General features: G+C 29.6%; 1 protein-coding gene across 3 annotated transcripts in view; it reads left to right on the top strand.

The window, feature by feature from the left end:
• The window catches only part of LOC107440340 (ankyrin repeat and fibronectin type-III domain-containing protein 1), a 390,356-nt gene that overhangs the window by 218,726 nt on the left and 153,937 nt on the right, over positions 1-17,693 (top strand). The gene's annotated exons all lie outside the window — the stretch shown is intronic.

Genomic DNA, 17,693 nt, shown 5'->3' with positions numbered 1-17,693 from the left:
ATAATTTTCCTGGAATCTTTCAAATATTTATGAAAACAATATTTTATAGCTAACTATCATTACAATGTTTTAGGCAGATCTTAAAGTCTTTACAATAATAAAATGAAATGAGAATTATAAAAACTTCAGTATTCATGTAAACTAGAAAATAATATTAATGAATAGTATAGGGCAAAACTACCAGAAACATTGCGACTAACAAATGGTGAATAAAAAATTGTACTTCAGTCGCCACCACTTATTTTCGTCGAAATGTTTTGTTTTGTTGAGAAAGTTAGATTAAAACAACGGGTTATATTAAAAACACAACAAGTTTAATAATATTGGATCCTTTTTTTTAAAACTTGGGAGTCGGAAGTAGAAATCCGGAAGTCTACCGTCGTATTTTTAATATATATATATGAAATTATTATAAATATTTTATGATCTGAAAGTAACTATATTTTGTCGTTTGTTTCTTAAAAGTTCTAATTATTTTATAAATGAACCTATTTTAAGAAATGCATGACATTATTAATATCAATGATTTTTTTTTTCATCATTTAATTTTTTTTTTTAAATTGACTTTTATAATTATGCTACAACTTAAAACTGGCCGATTACCTGGTGCAAAATTTACTAATTCCGCCCTATAACATACAGAGTATCCATTTCGAAAAAAGTGTAGAACATTTTCAAAGGGGTGTTTGATTTTTAATACGCACCCTACGTTTTAGATTTGACTAATAAGTTTTCTCTTTTTCATTCTACGCGAAAAACTTTTATCTTTTTTATTTTATTTCAATATTTTTCTTTTTAGTAAAGGCTTAATTTTTATGAAGTAATTATTATGTTTCTTTCTGAACTTAACAATGGAGGGGGGAAATATTGACTTTTCCTCCGGGGGAAAAGTCAAAATTTAAAAGAAAATGACTTTGAAAAATGTTTATCCGGATTTTTTTTCTTTTTTTAAAAATTAAAGAAATATAAAGAAACATCTACAGTTTTTGATTTTACTTTTTAAGTGACTGAATGCAAATTTTTTTTTTTTAGAAATTTTTTATGCTTATTGTAATTTAATCTTAAGAACAACACAGTAATATCAAAAGGCACTTGTAACTTTGAATAATTCTAATTTCTATTTTTTTCCCTATAAAAATACAATTTTCATCGGAAAGAAGTACATATTTATTTTAAGATCGCTTTCTTGGTGTGTTAGAGCGAGCAGCGAAACAAGTGAAGAAGTTGTTTTTAGCGAAATATTTTATTCACATTCTATTCATTAGATGTTAAATTACTTAAAAATAAAAATATTTTAATTTTTAATGCACATTCTAAAAACTATGGTATATATATATATATATATATATATATATATATACCATGGTATATGGTATATATATATATATATATATATATATATATATATATATATATATAAACTTTAGCTATAATTATTTTGTAAATGATAATTTATTTTATTAATAATAATTATTAATTATAGTTTCGATATTCATTTTAAACATTGCAAAAATTTTCATTTTAATAATGTTTAAAATGAAAGATATTAAATAAGATATGCAAAAATTACTTTCCATTGAATTCTATTTAATGTGGAACTTATTTTACTGTTTTTTATCAATAATTTGAAATCTTTTAATGACTGCAAAAATAGTTTTTTTTACCTTTTACTTTTTTATGTCTTAAATCATTTTTTATTATAAAATAATATCTTGGGAAAGAAAAAGGAAAAAAAAAATCATTTTCTTGTTTTTCACTCGGAGCAGGAAGTGATGGTATGTATAAAATATCTTTTGACGTCAAAATTAATTGCTTTGAAATTAAAGTTTAAATCTAAGCAAAGATGCTGTTTATTTCTTATAAAAAAAATATTCCAAAACTTAAAATTTATTAGAAATTTATACTATAATTTCAAATATTTTTTCACCGCTTCCTAGATTCTAGTACTTTAAATTTCTCATAGGGGGCAGCACTATATTTTATTTTCTCTTTTTCTTATTCAAAATATTTTATATAAGACTAAAGGAAGTGAGAGAAAATAAGATTCACAAATGAACTAAATAATAAGTATAAAACGAAACAGTTGTGAAAATTGATATAAAATTTATTTGATATGTTTGGAAGCATGAGTTGGTCGGAATATCTTTTTTCAAAATTAAACATTTTATTTGAACAACCCATCTTACTATGTTTATTCATGCTTTTGTACATTTCTTTTAAAATAGATTTTTCAAAATAATTTGTTTTAAAAATTGGTTTATTCATTGTTTAAAATTTCAAAAGTATTTTATCGCTTCCTCCTTAAAAAAAGATTTGTAATAAAGAGATTTTCAAAAACCAGAGACGAGCCACAACACTGAACACCGTTATGGAAATTTTTTGGCTAATCGTCTGTGTTATATTACTCTTCAAATCTTTGCTCTTGATTTAACTCAACTTTTGCTCTTGATTTAACTTGGCAAATAACTTATTTAGTGCGAGTGAAAATGGCGAGGAATAGAATGAGATGATTTTGGTTAATATTTCTGTGCAAGTTTATAATTGAGGAACTTAGGCTTTCCTAACTCCGAAAGTTATCGATAATATCGATATCGGGAAGCTTATTTCAAAGACCTTATATTAGGGTCAGTCAAAAGTGATGATCACTAAGTTTTTAATATCAGATCGGGGGGAAAAACTTATTTTTTAGTCTAATTTAAAAACTTAGTTTCTTAAAGATCTTTTTACTCCTCTTTAATGTTGCATCTATATTGGTTTCTTGTTAATATTTTATTTTATAACCGTCGTTGAACAGCCGATCCAATTTTGGGTTTACGACTACTGATGTTCAACTCCGTAGTCTTGTAATTTTGAACCCAATCCAGAAGACAAGGGAACTCCTGGATCAAGTATAGGGAGAAATGTTGCCATCGTGGTGGTCTTTTTCATGAAACTGACCGACATTTGAGCTACATGGAGAGAAAAACCACGAAAACCTCCCACGGTTTGCCTAACGACAAGGGGTCTAACCCATGACCAGTCTACCACTGAGGGTATTTTACGTCAGCACTGTGGTCGGTGCTGAGTGCGGAATACGTATTGACCAGCCATGATAGGGATTCGAACCCGGTTCACCTCATTGGAAGGCGAACGCTCTATCCCCTGAGCCACCGCGGCTTTTGTTTCTATTGAGAATTATTTCGATTGGCAATAATTGACGCTGCCATGAATAAAGATATCAATTTCTACTCTTCACAACGATTAAATTACTCTGGCCAGGGGCCAACACAGACTTAGGTGCGCCCCTCTGCAAAATTTAAAAATGAGCCCTATCTTAGATTTAACAGAATTTTCTTTTTAAAATTATAATATGAAACAGGAACACAATGAAATGACATTCGGGTATTTGTAATCATTTAATTTATTTTAATTTACATTAATTTATATATTTTAATTAAAAGTATTTTAATATTTGTTTATTTCGAATTAATGATTCCGATGGAAAGGCGAATAAAAATATGAGAAAATAATTCACTGTCTTACAATAATTATATTCATATTCTAGTTAAGAGTTATTTTCATTTGTAAACAGAAATAAAAAATATTTTATGAAACAAAAAAAAATATTTTCAGCGGTGCACAACCTATTTGCCTATTTGAATAAAGAGCTGCATGCCGAAGTATGAACGACAATTAAAAGATGACGACAGTTATGTTAATTTTTATGTAAACATCATTGTTTCTGACGCAATTTTTTTTTCATCGGTCCTCATCGTAATGTATTTGCATAAAATTACATTACTTTTAAAATTAATTTTCATTCGTAACTGATACTTTTCAAAATAAATAAATTTCATCAAAAAAAATAGTTTCATCGGGAAATAAAGATGGGGGGAATGATGGTTTTTTTCTAACACGCGACACAAAAAAAGCTTTCTAAAATAAATTAATTGAAATGTTCTTTAATTAAATTAGTAAAAAATAAAAAATTTGAAAATTATCTTATAGAGCAGCATGAATACTAATTAAATATTTTAATTAAACAAACTGTTTGGGTTTTAGGAGGATTTAAAATAACATACGTATTAGGGCTCAAAATAAGATTCAACATTTCAGTTGGTATTCAGTTCGATATATTTTAAATTTAAAACATTTATATTTAGTGATTTTATCAATACTAAAGCTTAAAACAATTTTTTAAATTCTTTTTTTTTTACGCTACAAAAAATTATGAGCGATGTTTAAAAACATTAAGCAGTTTAAAAACCAACATTCAAATTTCAGATTTTGTAATATTGTATTAAAAATATTAAAATTTTTAAAAAATAATAACTATTGAAAAATAACATGGATTGACGATGAAATCGGTATAAATAAAACTCGGCAATGGTGATGATTAAAATGCCTGGTTTTAAAATCGCTTAGAAAATTATAATAAATTAAGTCATTAAATAAAATTAATAAATTATTAATAATTATTATAATTATTATTAATTATTATAATTATTGTTAATTATTATTATAATTATTTTTAATAATTATTATAATTATTTTTAATAATTATTATAATTATTTTTAATAATTATCATAATTATTTTTAATAATTATCATAATTATTATTAATAATTATTATAATTATTATTATTACTTATTAATAAATTAAGTTAAATTATTATAATAAGTCGTTATAACATCGGATTAAAAATTTCAGAATTTTCGAAATCAAGTGTAAAATCGTTGTTAGTAATTGTTGGAAAAAAACATAAAAATTTTTTTTGCTTGGTTTACTATGAAATGGAAGAGCTTCAAAAGTGATTACTAAAATTTGAAATTCATGAATCATAATTTTGTCGTACATAAAAATACTAGGATTTCAAAAATTATCGAAATTTGTAATCATAACTACCGCAAAAAGAGATCGAAAATAACGGTCGAAAAACTATATAGATTTTGCTTTGTCGATTCCAAAACTTTAAAGTCTGGTTTTATAACAGTCGTTGAACGGCCGACAAGACTACTAATGTTCAAGACTACTAATGTTCAACTCCGCAGCCTTGTAATTTTGAACCCAATCCGGAAGACAAGGGAACTCCTGGATCAAGTATTGGGAGAAATTTGCCCAAGATCAAGTATTGGGTGCTAGATCAAGTATTGCTAGATCAAGTATTGGGAGGACTTTTTGATAGAACTAACCCGCATTTGCGTTGCATGGAGAGAAAAACCACAAGAACCTCCCACGGTTAGCCTGACAGCAAAGGCACTCTAACCCATGATTCGTCTACCACTGAGGATATTTCACTGTGGTTGGAGCAAGCTGGATGCAGATTCGTATCGACCAGCCATCGTTGGATTCGAACCCGGTTCACCTCATTGGAAGGCGAACGCTCTATCCCCTGAGCCATCGCGGTCCCCAGAGGTATGATTTGTTGTAGGATCATGGAGGACTTTGTGACTCGACAGATTTAACGTGCGTAAGTCACCATTTACTGCACGGGGATAGTCTTCGGCTGGCGGGGTTCGAACCCACAACCTCATAAATGTTGTTTAAATTTTTTTTTCGAAAAAACATAATAAAATCTTTTTATTATTATTATGTGCAGATGCTGCATCCGGCCACGCATCATTTGGCAGGATGCAAGTTGTGCACCCCTATCCTGTATTATGCTTCCTAAAAACTCGAGCACCCTCACCGCGAGGGTGCTATTTACGCATTTTACCACCCCACTCAAAAAAGCGTTAAATTATACGCAACGCTGAAAATTCTCCCACGTTCTCAGATGCAGTTTACTTGAAAAGTTTTTACAGTTATTTTTCTATTTAATTCAATTAAAATACACATCTTTTCTTGAACAGCGTATCTTATGTGTTTTAGAAAAATGCTCAACTTTTACGAAATGGGTCAAATTGTATTCGAAAATAAAAATAAAAATTTGAAAGAAAATGACGTATTTGTTTATTAGAAACTGTTTTTTTTTCAAACAAAGTTTTTATTATTTGAAAACTGAAGAGTTTTTGATTTTACAGAATATTTTATCCTGATGCGTTTTATTTTTTTAAAAGAATAAAAAATTCTTTTCGTTCAAAAAAAAAATGATTACGTGAATCTTTACTGTTATTTCATAAACTTTATTAAATTATAAATTCAAATAGAAATCCGTCAGTGCCTGAAAAATAAGTAAACAAAGGTTTTTTTTTTTTTTAAATAAATAAATCGTCGAATAATGTTTATATTTATTTTAAAACCATTAGTTTATTTTAAGCAAAGTTGAGATAAGTTGCGATATTAATTTTTACTGTGAAAGAAAATAGCACTTCTTCCAAGACTAATATTTATCTTAGAAGAGTTTACTTTTAATTATTTTAACTTACTTATTGTTTGAACTTTCTTATGACAGTAAACGTTATTTTTTTTTCTTCTTTCTTCTCTATCGTAGAATTAATCCTTTAGAGATTTGTTTTTAGTAATATTTCATCTATTCTTTCCCCTTTTATAATATTATGAAAGAATAATAAGTCGAAGAATACCATGGAAATTTTCTCAGAATGAAATTCTGTACTTCATCTTCGATTGTTTCTATTATTAAATGTCGCTTTAAATAATTTGTTTAGACTTTTATTAAGTTTAAAAATGATTTCATACGAGCATTAGAATTAAAGTAAGGAACTATTATTCATTACTTGATAAGCAAGTCACCAACATATGCAGTCTCTGGCCAAATTTTTAGACGCACTATAAGATTCTATGTAAAATCTTAATTATCAGGTGATCCAATACAGCTTTATTATTTTTTACGAGACTGAAACCGACTTGCACTTGTTTACGTTCGTGTATCAATTGACTAAATTAGACGATATATAATGGTTCGAATCCCAGTCGATATGAATTCCGCATCCGGCTTGCACCAACCATAGTGCTGACGTGAAATATCCTCAGTGGTAGACGGATCATGGGTTAAAGTCTCCTTGCCGTCAGGCTAACCGTGGGAGGTTCTCGTGGTTTTCCTCTCCATGTAACGCAAATGCGAGTTAGTTCCATCAAAAAGCTCTCCAAGAAGACAAAATTTCTCCCAATGCTCGATCCAGGAGTTCCCTTGTCTTCTGGATTGGGTTCAAAATTACAATTCTACGGAGTTGAACAATAGTAGTCGTAAACCCAAAAAATTGGGTCCCCTGTTCAACGATGGTTATGAAAATTTAAAATAAAAATTCCTCTGTTTTCGAAGGTTTTTTATTTATCACACTCTCTTCCCGTTAGGGGTCGCAAAAAATGGCGACGCTTGCAAAAGCATGGTTTCGCACTTTCTTGATCTGAAAATATTGTTCCAACTCCATTTTAAGTTTTCTACTGTAATGATTACGCTTCGATTAGGAAAAAAAATGAGCGTGGTTTTTTTTAAAAAAAAATTCGAAATTTTGTCGCGTTAACTGTAACCGTGAGAGCTACGCAACAGTTTTTAATACCAATTCTAGATCATAATGCCTATGTACGAAATTTTATCTTTATCACTCAGACAGTATGCTCACATGAGGATCGGCAAAGTTATTTTATAGTCGATACATGACTTGCAACATGCGATTCTGCTTACCTTTTACCAATACCTGGAGGACAGTACCATCAATATTATGCAAGGTTTTAATGATGCAATAATTCTAATGAGAATTGCAGGAGATGTAACGTTATTTTAGTGAATAATTGCAGCAGATGAAACGTAATTTTGGAGAACAATTGTTGAAGATGTAACGTTATTTTAGTGAACAATTGTTGAAGATGTATCATCATTTTAGAGAATAATTGCAACAGATGTAACGTTATTTTAGAGAACAATTGCAGCAGATGTAACGTTATTTAAGAGAATAATTGCAGCAGATGAAACGTTATTTTAGAGAACAATTGTTGAAGATGTAGCGTAATTTTAGAGAACAATTTCTACAGATGAAACGTTATTTTAAAGAACAATTGTTGAAGATGTAATGTCATTTGGAGAACAATTGCAGCAGATGAAACGTTATTTTAGAGAACAATTGTTGAAGATGTAGCGTAATTTTAGAGAACAATTTCTACAGATGAAACGTTATTTTAAAGAACAATTGTTGAAGATGTAATGTCATTTGGAGAACAATTGCAGCTGATGAAACGTTATTTTAGAGAACAATTGGTGAAGATGTAACGTCATTTTAGAGAACAATTGCAGCAGATGTAACGTTATTTTAGTGAACAATTGCAGCAGTTGTAACGTTATTTTAGAGAATAATTATTGAAGATGTAACGTCATTTTATGTTGTTGTTGTTGTTCATTTACGTCGCACTAGAGCTGCACAATGGGCTATTGGCGACGATCTGGGAAACATCCCTGAGGATGATCCGAAGACATGCCATCACAATTTTGATCCTCTGCAGAGGGGATGTCACCCCCGCTTCGGTAGCCCGATGACCTGCACGCGAAGTCTAGCACTTTACGGTAGCATAGTTTAACGAGGACCAATACTGCACACCCTCGGTCCCTACTCAGACTGTTCCAAGTGGTCACCCACCCGCACGCTGACCGCAGCATGTGATGCTTGACTTCGGTGATCTGCTGGGAACCGTGTCTTAACGATCAGTCCACTGCGGGACACGTCATTTTAAGATTTATGTATTTATTACTTATATTTTTTATTGCTAACTATTTGAAAGAAAAACGGGCTTTTAAAAAGATTAATTATAATACAAAAAAATTAATTTTTAAGCCATGAAAGCAAAATAAATCATTTTATTTAATTCACTTCTGTAAGTATTTTTTTCAATTATGTATTTAAAATGAAATGTTTAATGCACTCTAGTTTAAATTTATTACAAATCATAAATGCCCATTTTATAAAGAAGAAAATTGTTCGCTCATTTAAAGTTAATGTCGACGATCATAATTTTTGAATGTAACTTAATCATGAATTTATGATTATGAAATAAGAAATTATGTTCTGGAAGAGAGGGTGGTTAAGACACAGACAAGACTGATGTTCTATTCTTGGAGTGTCCCAGAAATCGATCAACCTTAAATCAATTCTCATGTATCGAATTAAATATAAGATTTCTTCTCTAAGCAAAAATATTCCATTTTTATGTGTTCAGTTTCTTACATTCTATAAACTCAATGCAACATTTTGTTCAAAAGAAGATTTCCTGTAAAATAATGCTACTTTAAAATAAATGTTTAAATCCTAAATAAAAAAATTAATGAATCCTTTTCTAATCCACTTCATTTATTACATGAAAACTTTTTTTTCCAGTTTTATTTCGATCATAACTAATATTATTTTTTTTCTTAATATTTATTAACTATCATTTTATCTAAAAATAACAATTTAACACATTAACTCTTAAATATTATAATATAGTTAAACGTTATTGTAAATGTATTTTATACTAAAATGCTGTCTCAAGTGTGCCTTTTTTTTAAAGGTTTAAGTGCATAAAACATTTTGTTTTTCTATATATGCTAGGATAGAAACTCTGTTTATTTTAATTTAGGACTAAAATATATTGTTTTTCTTGGGGAAAAAATTATACTCCCACGCTAGCTTTTGCATAATTAATTATTGCTGATTAAAATGAAACCTGTTCCTTAACATTTTGCATTGATTTTTATTCTCGAAAACATTATATCTTAGTTTCATTGTTATTTTTAAAAATCACCAGGGTATATACAAAATATATGAACATTTTGGCACCTAATTATTCTCTTTTGTGTACCGTAAGATTAATTTGGTAATAGAAAATCAATTAAAAAGTTTTGTATCAAAAATGGAAAAATTATGCTCCGTAATTTTCATATATCACACATAATGAGGCAATATAGCTTGTAAAAAAATACATTTTTTAATATTTTCTTCATAATTATGAATATCTCTTTAGTTTAATAATGATGATTTTTTCAGTTTTTCCATGAAAAAATAAATCAGTGTTCTTAAAAAAGAAATATATTCTGCATTTCTCAATGAATAAATTCCGGAAAAAATTATACTGAATGTTAATGCAACTTATTAAAAAAGTAAATTCAACTTATTTACCGTTTAGTAATTATAAAACGTTCATTAATTACGTTTATTATGAAAAGCAGCGAATACTAAGGAAATATACGATTGCTACATTAAGGAACAATTTTAGTTTTAAGCTCTTCATTTTGAATTATACGCATAATTGCTGACAACAGTAATTAGTTACAATGAACAAATACAATAACAAAGAATGAGAATAAGTTTAAAAAAATACTGCAATTGAAATCTATTTATATATATAATTAACAAATAATTTGTAGATATCTATGGATCTGTTTAAGGAATGCCCCCGCACAAATTTTAAATAGTTTATCTTTTATGTTTTAAAATCGTTTTCTTTATTGTTATCAGAATCGTTTTCAAAAACCATTATTATTTAACTAAATAATTGCTTATAAATCAATATGCTTACATTTCATTTTAAAAGTTATTTTTCACGATTTTAACGAATTAATTAATATTTCAATAAAACTAACATTTAAAATGTTTTTTTTTCTCCTTTTTTTTTTGGAAGCGAAAAGTAAAGTACTTACGATCGCTCTAATGTATTTACTGTTGTGTACGATGAGTTTATTTTAGAAATAAATTTTATTTCTACATACAATACTCATTATCGAGAGATTTTCTAGCTGAAACTTTTAGCTAATTAAAATTCTTTTGTATTCTTTAATTTGTTTGCATTCAATGAACGAGATTATATTGTTAGAATTCCGTAACTTCTCTGCTATTTGTCACTTTTACAACTTAGAAAATTTTTCTTGAAGAAAAGCGTAACAAATAAATAAAGATGGGGGATTTATTCAAAAATGTTGTCTCGAATCTGTGAGTCATTCACATCTTCCGAAAGTTCTAATTGTTTTCTTAAAGGAAAGAACATTTTATCGAACAAAATATAACAGAAACACAACCTTATCTGATAGAATATACTTCTGAAACTACAATATTCTTTAAACTATTATTTTGAAATAATATAATAGTTTTTGATGCCGCCAAAGTGACTCATTTTGCTTATTTTGCTCAGGAACGTCAAGCGTCAGGTAGCTTTATGAATATTTTTATGTGGAAAGGACGTGCTTCCTATAATCATATTATGCGAAGCGGCAAAATCAATTAATTTGTGTCCATTATCATTGGTTGTATCATGTAAACTAAATCCACCAGTTACAAATTTGAATTCCCTTTCTCTAGCTACTTTAGCATTTAGATCTCTCAAAATAATTTTTACATCATATCTTGGACAACTGTAGTAAATTTTGTCTAACTTTTCACAGAAAATTTCCTTTTCTTCCTGCGTTTTATCTTCAGTTGGGGCATAAGAACAGATAATACTGAAATTAAAAGAACTTTCCCTTAATTCTGAGCTTACACGGAGAGATCGCCTCAAAATTCAAAATCAGGTGTCGTATTCTTTTGCTTAAGATAAAGACAGTGCCCTCAATATGTTTTCTGGAGTGACAACTGTAAAAAAAGAACAGTATGATTCCTTTTGTTCAATGTTCCATCAAACCTCCTGAATGCCAATCAAATCAATATTGTATGATTCCATGTGTTCTAACAGCAAATGCAAGGCTCCACAGAGAGACAGAACGTTCCAGCTTCCAATTCTCATTTCGTTTTCCAAATCGTTTCCATGAAGTCATCCGTTATTTTTCTTCTAAGGATTTCGTAACAAGAAGTTTTTACAGGATAGCGGTGTCAACCCTATGCCCAACTCCCAACCTAGAGGGGCCAGTCCCCTGATATAACAACCAGGGGCAAGGTGCCTGTGGTGTACCCCAAAACACTGAATGTCCATTTTAGTCGCCTTTTACGACAAGCATGAGTTGCATTGGGACTATTCATTCACACTCGGTCACCCCACATAAATATTTACTAAAAGGTATTTTTTGTATGACCATTATCTTTGGATAAACGAATTTTATAATTGTGTGCAAGATTTTTTCACCTTGCTTAAAAAATTCTCGAGATACAGCGAAATATGCAAAAAAATAAAATTAGCATTAAGGGATCTAAACTTTGCACAGCTCTCTTGACCAAACTATGGGGATCCTATTTACCGAATTGCAGCCACCCCCGATATTTTTGGGTAGGAAATCCGAATTCATCGAAAAAAAAGTTTTGTGCCTGATTTCATATCTTAAAATACCGTCTGCGCTAATTAATAAGCATATTTGAAAAGTCACTCCCTCCAGCCATTAAGACTGAGTCCTAGAATGTGAAGATCCGTTCACAGGATCAAAAGTTATTCAAGATGGTCCATTTTTTTTTATTTTGCGCACTGCTGTGTGTGGGAGTTCTCAACATTTTTCTGACGTCAAATACTTAATTTTCGTAATTAAAAAAGAAATTCCTATTCTTCGTCTACTTGTGCGGAATTTAATATTAATTGCTTCGTTGATTGTTTTGCGGATTTGGATGGAATTGTTTTATGAGTTTTTCTTATGCGTTGGAACAACTATGAACGATAATGCTGAAAGACAATCCCCTCTGACGTCATTAAGATGCTTTTCTAAAAGGCTCCCTCTAGTGGCACCTTAATGAAACGCTTAATTTCTTTAGTAGATATGAATAGTTAACTTTCTTTGGTTTGTGGTTTAGTGTCTCTGGCGTATTTTTATTTATTCTATTTCTGTACGATTACATTTGTAGTATGAATGATATGATTTTTAGTTTATATGTATTCAATATCAATAAAAATTATTGAATTCAAATTGGAATAAGCACTTTATCCTTATTTATAGGATAGCATGAGTACTTTTTTTTCTCCGTTTTTACGTTTTCTGAAACCGGTTTGCAGTTGTTTACGTTCGTGTATCAAATGGTTAACATTGTAATGCAATACGATAAAAATAAATACAAATAGAAAGTATATAAAAAAATCTCTTGTATAAAAACCCATTACATGTATGTTCAAAAGTATTTCATATGAATTAGTGCAAAACATGTAATTATTAAAAAAACTGCAGTGCGACTAATAATTTTGTCTGATTATTACAATATACTAATATAATACCTGATATAATAAATATTTTATATTTATATAATGTATCGTCGAATTTATATTATCGTCTGATTTATATTATATATCGTCTGATTTATGTTATATATCGTCTGATTTATGTTATATATCGTCTGATTTATGTTATATATCGTCTGATTTATGTTATATATCGTCTGATTTATGTTATATATCGTCTGATTTATGTTATATATCGTCTGATTTATGTTATATATCGTCTGATTTATGTTATATATCGTCTGATTTATGTTATATATCTTCTGATTTAACGCATTCATGCACGAGTGTAAACAAATGCAAACCGGTTTCAGTTGCGTAAAATCAATAAAGCTGTATAGTATCTCCTGATAATTAAAATTCTGAATAGAATCTTATATTGCTTCTAATAATTTGGCCAGGGACTGTATATAATTTTATTTAAGAAACTGCATAACACGAACGCCTGAAAAGAAGAGAGGGAAATATGCAGGGACTTGCCTTTTGAGCAGCTCTGTTAAATAAAGATCGGATTGCGCGCATTATAGTTCGAAATTTTTCATACCGCCCATTTATGTAGAAAATTTTCTAATGGTTTCATATCTTAGATTTTAGATCTTTATTTTGTTTACTTTATTCTTTGACATAGTAAATTCTACCAAAAACAGAGAAAAAAATCTAAATTAGTAACGCTTTCTATTAATTTTACTTCCATTCGTTGAAAAATATGTCATCCATATAATTTATTCAACATTAACACAAATTACAGAAAAAGAAAAATAATTAGAAATAAAAAATTCTTCGAATTAATCTTAATTTACTTTTACCTTCATTAACAGACGACATCCTTAAAGAATCTTATAGAACTGAAATGAAACAAATTACCAAACGATTATAATATACTTTATAAATTCAGTTAAAAGAAAAAAATCGTTCTAAGTGTTTGCTGAAGCGTTCCGCTTAAGCCTCATCTTTATTTAATAATTTCTTGATAGTTTGTTCCATTTTAATAACTAGCGTTAAGGTAATCAAGATAAGAAAAAAACTTATCTTATTTGTCATGAATGAGATTAAGTTTTTTCTGTTTGTTTTGAACTAAAAGTTTTTGAAAGTTTGTGACAGAAAGCATCATATTATGTGAGCCTTCGAAGAAGATACAAAATTTCAACATCTGAGTTCAATAACAAATGTGTTACTTAGGAAAAACAAACACAAAAGGTATCTTTTATATAAAAATATAATGAAAAAAAAACGTCTTCTTGGTACGCTTTTTTTTTAATGGGAAATGACCACATTTTCATGACCACTTAAAATTTGAGTCAAAATTATGTATCCGTCTTTAAAAATAGACGCGTTTCTCTAAAGAAAATACACTAAAAGTCTGTAATAACAAACATAAATTTATTCAAAATGCATGCCTAGAGCATAGTTTGTCTATAGTTAGAACTCCCTCGCTACGAAGTCTAAGGCTTTTAGCTGCTATGGAAACAAGACATAGCGCATTTCAAAGAGTAGACCTTCTTTCTACCTTAATCCCCTTTCTCTTAGTGATCCGAGTTTGTCTTATATAATTACCCCACACCCCTATATGAAATAGTTAAATCTCGTAACCATAGTCACCACCCCCACTCAAGATGAATGGCTGGGGGAGTTCTTAATATAGACAAACTATACATTGTCTTTGCCTACAGATTGCGGACTCAATTGCGTTGCTGTTTTCGTAATTTTCGCATAATACGCATTCCATAAATTTTCAGGGCAGATATATTTGAACAAATTTCTAAATAGCAACAAGTTTTTGTAAGAAGAAAATAAAATAAATACCTTTTGACGTTTGATAACCGTGAAAGTTAGCAGAAAGATTAATAGTGACCGAACTACCCCCGGAGGAGTTTTCGGATATGGTTTCGACCCGGCTCCATGTGAGAGACAAACACTAGAAAATTACAGTTAAATCAAAACTAATAAAGATTGATACGCATTAGAAAATGTCACAATTTCGATAACGTGTAAATTTAAAACAATAAATCAAGTATATTAAACCACGTGGGACAGTAAAATATACGAAGTTAATAAATGAACGCAAAATGTGCCAGTGCCAGAACAGATAGTTCAGCATCCCCAAATGATATTCGTAAAATTTAAAATCTATCATAATAATTCCAAAAGGGATTCACTGTTAAAGCCAATATGAAATTTCGGGGCAAGACTTCGAAGTGTCAGAAAAAGAGGTCACCAATGACCAAAAGTTCTCCATGGAAAGGAAAGGCCCCGGAACAGCAAACTGTCCAAGTGTCCGGCTTAAATTCCAGGTCAAAAGTTCTCAAAACATCCAAAAAAGTAAAATAAAGTTAACAGTTAACAGTATGTTGTAATTTAGGGAAATAAGGTAGTGTGTGATTCAACCAAAAGTGCATCATTTTGAAGTGCGCAGCAGAAATTTAAAAAAAACTGTAGTAGAATTTTTCAATTGAAGGGAGGAAGACTTGGTGGTCATTGCTTTATTAAAATAACGTGTTAAAAATGGCCGTATTAAAACCAGAAATAAATAACAAAAATACCAAGAAATTTAAATCTTATTCGTATAATATTGTTCATTTAAACAGCAAGAAAATATTTTTTTCATTCTTCAGTAATTTTTAACTGATTATAAACATACAATTTTTGTACCTTAAAAGTTAATTTAATTTAAAGTTTGAATCATTGAGATGGCATCTGCAGAAATCCTTTTTTTTCTTCAGAATAGTCTGTTTTTCATTTTGTTTCGAAACGTTTTTGTTTGAAACTTTACTGATCACATTACCTAAAATGGCCGCGATTAAATGCCAAAATGTCTTTAATTTTTGAGTGTGGTTGCAACATTTAGTAACTTTTTCTTACTTTGATTTGAAAAATATCACTGCAAGAACTGAAATCAAATGATAATTATTTTAAAAAAATATATTTTAAAGAATTATTAAGCTTAAAAACTAAATTTGGACAATCCGGAATATTTTCAGAAACAAGAGCAATCGGCATAAATATTATATCTCTTGCGACAAATATGATAAGACAAATATTTTATTTGGCCAAGATGAATGCTGATTTAGAAGTATTTTACAACTAACATATATCTTCTCCCCGAAATCATGGCTAGTCACAATAATAAATTTTAGTTTAGTACTAGCACACCCTCAAAAACTAGCACATCCCTTGTAAAACACTTAACACTTAGGTGCTTTTGAACGACCACAATTTAAATATTTAGTTAGATTTCGTTGACAATGCAAGCAAGAGTTTTGTCTTCGTAAATGAATATATCTCATTGAAATTGTACTCGCGATAAATTGTCCCTTCGACGAGTTGAGCCAGTGACGAATTATGATAGCGACATATTGTACTCGTGACGAATTGTGCCCACGACGAATCGTTTCCGCGGTGAACTGTGCCCACTACAAACTGTCGTCAATTTAATTTAAGCAACACCAATTAAAAATTATTCCAATACTTGACTCAAGCGTCTACGTTTAGTTTCACGAACTATATTCTAAAAACTGAATAATTCTATTAAGTTTAAATCTGTAAACAATGACTGAAATGTCTCAAAATAAATGAATATCGTTCCATTTACATGCAGCAGGTAATCCGTGTTTTAAAGACAAGATTATAGATGAAATCATTTCAAAAAACTTTATCTGCTAAGCATTGCTGTTAAGGTCAATTTTGCTACTGGTATGTGGTCAAGTGTAGCATTTTTAACACTGGCAAGATGTGGCCACTTTTTAAAAATTTTAAATGATATTTTAAAAAAAACTGTCAATAATCATAACATTGAGCCGGGGAGTGAGCGCTCACTTTTCAATGATTTGAACTCGGTTCGAATCCTAGCGAAGGCTTATATTGATCTCAGTGCTGGCGTAAAATATCCTAAATGGTAGACGGATCATGGGTTAGAGTTCCCTTGCCGTCAGATTAACGGTAGGAGTTTTTCGTGCTTTTCCTCTCCGTGTAACGCAAATGAGGGTTAGTTCCACCAATAGGTCAAATTTCTGCCAATACTTGATCCAAGAGTTCTCTTGTCCTCTGGATTGCGTTCAAAATTACAAGGCTACGGAATTAAACATTAGCTGGAACTAAACAATTAAACACAGCAAACCCAAAAAGCTGGGTAGGCTGTTAAACGGCGGTGATGAAATAAAATAATTATAACGTAAGGAATTTATTTTGAATCGTTTTTCCAAAAAATGGTAAATATTAAAAGGTACATTTCTAAAATGAATCAAAATTTAAAAAAAAAGACAAAAAGAAACGAGCATGAAATAAAGTAATTTTCACAGTATTATGAAATATTCAACATCGTTTCATGTTTATTTTAAAAAAAAAATTATAACGTGAACATGAGGTGTATTTTAAACGAAGACAGGTGCGTAACTGGCAGACGAATTTTCAACCGACGATTGTAACATCCACACTTCGAAAGTCAAGCATTTCTTTTTCCGACATATTTCTAACCAGATTTAGAGAACAAAATAAATTCATATTCGATGTTGTTGTTTTTTTCTACGTAATACTAATATATTAAAAACTCAACATTTTAGGGCAAACAAATGGTTTTGTTTATTTATTTATTTCTTTAATTTTAAAAATCAGCTTAATAACTCATTTCCTCGCATCTATTGAATCTCAAAACTCGTGCGCAAAGCTT

The sequence above is a fragment of the Parasteatoda tepidariorum genome, chromosome 2 (assembly GCF_982258835.1).
Source record: "Parasteatoda tepidariorum strain Cologne lab strain chromosome 2, Ptep-v5.0, whole genome shotgun sequence".
NCBI lineage: Eukaryota > Metazoa > Arthropoda > Arachnida > Araneae > Theridiidae > Parasteatoda > Parasteatoda tepidariorum.
The sequence above is the reverse complement of the archived record's forward strand: the minus strand, read 5'-3'. Positions and strand labels throughout refer to the sequence as shown.